The sequence below is a fragment of the Elaeis guineensis genome, chromosome 3 (assembly GCF_000442705.2).
Source record: "Elaeis guineensis isolate ETL-2024a chromosome 3, EG11, whole genome shotgun sequence".
Classification (NCBI taxonomy): domain Eukaryota; kingdom Viridiplantae; phylum Streptophyta; class Magnoliopsida; order Arecales; family Arecaceae; genus Elaeis; species Elaeis guineensis.
The window spans coordinates 122,713,078-122,716,921 of NC_025995.2; positions in this window are offsets into that span (position 1 = coordinate 122,713,078).

The window sequence follows — 3,844 nt, forward strand, 5'->3', positions numbered from 1 at the left end:
CTGACGGCCCGACCGACCGACTGGCGGCCCGACCGACTGACGGCCCGACCGACCGACCGACGGCCGGACCGACCGATTGGCGGTCGGAGCGACCGACTGAGGATATGTCGGGCGCACCTTTCCCGACCGACTGAACCCAGAGGTCCGACGGCCGACTCACGAAAGACTCGCCGACCAACGGAAGGGCCCGACCCCACTCAGCTGGCCACCGACTTTGGGTCGGTCGGCTCCCCCAATCGCCGTACAGCCGCCAGACCTTGTCAGCTCTGACAGCGACATGCGGCACGGCTACCTAAGGGCATTGTCCCGCCGAGGGCATTGTCAACCCTGGTGATTTGACAGCCACACGGCGACATGACACTTTCACGGCGACTCTGACAGTCTACAGTGAGTTGACAGTTCCTCACTTGTCTGCGCCATTAATGACGACGTCATACCGTGCTCCACTATATAAATCGGGGAAGGCAACAGTGCAAGGGATCCGCTCCATCTCTCCCACTTCTCGACACCCGAAAACCACAGGCTCGCTCCTCTCCCTCTCTCTCTCTCTCGATCGAGCTCTCTGTCTACATTTCACTGTTGCCCAGTCACCTCTCTGACTTGACCGTCGGAGGGTCCCCGCTGGAGCCGCCTCCGGTCAGAGTGGACTTCTCGTTTTTGTAGGTGCACGCTTCCCGACGATCGAACGACGAGGAAATTGGCCGCAACAGATTGGCACGTTAGGAAGGGGACAGCATGACAAAGACAAGAGCTCAACGATCGAGAATCACTGGGTCGGCAAGGCGCTCTTCCTGCCGGGAAGAGGCCTCCCCGCCACCACCGGCGGCGGAGCCCAGCTCTCCGCGCCCTGCAGTGACCACGGAGGCACAGATTGCGACCATCGTACGGCAGATGACCGTACTGACGGACGCAGTCAAAAGCCTCCAGCAGCAACCGGCGGCCCGACCGATGCCCTCCAGGAGCAGCCGCCGACGACCGCGCCGATCCCTGTCGCCTCCATGCGAGCGCCCCCAACAGCGCTCCCACGGGGAAGAGGAGGGACGACCATGACGCGACGACCGACGGTCCCAGCAGCCCTCTCCTTCCCTGTTGGAACGGGCAAGGAAGGAGAAACGACCGCGCACGCCGTCGGCCTCCCTCTCAGAATCTTCCGGAGACTCCACTCTTGGGGTCTCCCAGCATCGACGAGTGGACGACTACGAGCGCCGGTTCGAGGAGATCGACCGCCGACTCGCCCAGTTGCAGATGGACGGCCAGAAGTCTTCGAACGACGTCGACTTCCAGACGGCCCAACCTCTCTCCCGATTGATCCTCGACGAGCCGATTTCCAGTCGGTTCAAAATGCCGCACGTGGATCCATACGACGGCTCCACCGACCCAGTCGACCACCTCGAGAGCTATAAAGCTCTCATGACGATCCAAGAGGCAACCGACGCTATTTTTTGCATCGGCTTCCTCGCCACACTCCGCAAAGCTGCCAGGGCCTGGTACTCCGATCTCCGATCGGGAAGTATCCACTCCTTTGGGCAGCTCGAGCACTCGTTCGTGGCCCATTTCAGCACCAGCCGAAAGCCGCCGCGAACGTCGGACAGCCTTTTCTCCCTCAAGCAGGGGGAAAATGAGATGCTCCGACACTTCGTGGCACGATTCAACACGGCCACGCTTGAGGTCCGGGACCTCAACGAAGACATGACTGTCTCAGCCGTGAAGCGGGGCCTGAGGGCGTCCCGATTCACCTATTCTCTGGACAAGACCCTCCCCGGACATATGCCGAGCTACTGGAGCGCGCATACAAGTATATGCGCGCGGACGAAGGAGCGTCCGACCGACGCTTGGCCGAGCCCAGAGGCCCGAAAGAGAAGCGGAGGAAAGGTCGGGAGCCCGCCGAACCCAGCAGGCCCCCGACCGGTAGTCGGGTCTCGCCGCCCTGACGAATCCAAAAGTCACCCCGGCAACAGACTCCGAGGCCGGCACGCCCCAGGTATGACTTCTACACTCCTCTCTCCGCTCCTCGTGCGCAGATACTAATGGAGATCGAGGGGGAAGAATACCTGCGACGGCCTCCGCCTCTGAAGGCAAAAGGCCTCGACCGTCGGAAGTACTGTCGATTTCACCGAAGCCACGGTCACGACACCGAGCAGTGCGTCCAGCTGAAGGATGAGATCGAAGCTCTCATCCGCCGGGGGTATCTCGGCAAATTTCGGAAGGGTCCGCCGACCCAACCAGTTGCCGATCGACGACCCCAGCCGACTGAAGAAGCGGCGAACAATCAGCCGACGGTCGGAGTCATCAACATGATCTCCAAGCGGCTGGGCCCGGGACGTCTACGGGAGGAGAGCCGACGAAAAAGCCGCGCCCGGACGACGTAATCACCTTTACGGAGGACGACGTTCGGGGCATCCAAACTCCCCACGACGACGCTGTTGTTGTATCGGCAACAATAGCCAATTATGATGTAAATGAATTTTTTGTTGATAATGGAAGTTCGACAAATGTTTGTTTTACTCGACCTTCTCCCGAATGCGACTGTCAATTGACCAACTTAAGAGGGTCTCTGTGCCCCTGATCGGCTTCGTCGGAGATGCTGTCACGACAGAGGGAGAAATTACCTTGCCCGTGATGACCGGCACCGAACCTCGGCAAAGCACGGTCCACCTAACTTTCGCGGTCGTCCAAGTTCCTTCGGCTTACAACGCCATACTTGGACGACCCGGATTGAACGCCTTAAGGCGATCGTCTCGACGTACCATCTCCTTGTTCGGTTTCCGACCAAACACGGAATCGGAGAGATACACGGGGATCAACAGCTCACCCGACGATGCTTCCAATCTCCACTCAAACGACGACGAGTCGAAGGGCTCCCTGACAATCGACAAGCTGGACCAACGGGAGGAGGAAGAACGAGGTTCGCCGGCCGAGCAGCTCGAGGCGGTCCCGATAGGAGAAAATCCGACAGAAAAGTTTGGGTCGGGTCCCAACTGCCGACACCGAACGACGCCGACTGACGGAGCTGCTGACGGCCAATGCCGACATATTTGCTTGGTTGGCAGCAGATATGTCGGGCATCCCCCCAGAAACAATAACCCACCGACTCAACATCGACCGACGATGAGACCGGTGAGGCAGAAGAAAGGTCCTTCGCTCCAGAAAGGCAGAGGCCATCGACGAAGAAGTGGACAAGCTACTCGAAGCAGGCTTCATCCGAGAATCCACGTATCCGATTGGCTCGCCAATGTTGTCATGGTCAAAAAAGCCAACGAGAAGTGGAGGATCTGCATCGACTACACCGACCTCAACCGAGCCTGCCAAAAGATAGTTCCGCTTTCCAAGATCGACCAGCTGGTGGATGCGACGTCCGGATTTCGACTGCTCAGCTTCATGGATGCCTTCATCGGGTACAATCAGATTCGAATGGCGCCTGAAGACGAGGAGCACACCGCGTTCGTGACTCCCAAGGGCCTCTACTGTTATCGGGTGATGCCCTTCGGACTGAAGAACGCCGGCGCCACCTACCAGCGACTCGTCAATAAGGTCTTCAAAGACCAGATCGGGTGCAACATGGAGGTATACGTGGACGACATGCTGGTGAAAAGCACGTAGATCCCAGACCATGTTCAGGATCTCGAGGAGACCTTTCGCACCCTTCGACGACACCGAATGAAGCTCAACCTGACCAAGTGGTGCTTTTGGGGTGACCTCAGGGAAGTTCTCGGATTCCTCGTCTCTCAGAGAGGGATTGAGGCCAACCCTGAGAAAATAAAGGCAATCCTCGACATGCGTCATCCGAACACCAAGAAGGAGGTCCAACAGCTGACGGGAGAATCGTCGCGCTTAGCCGATTCAT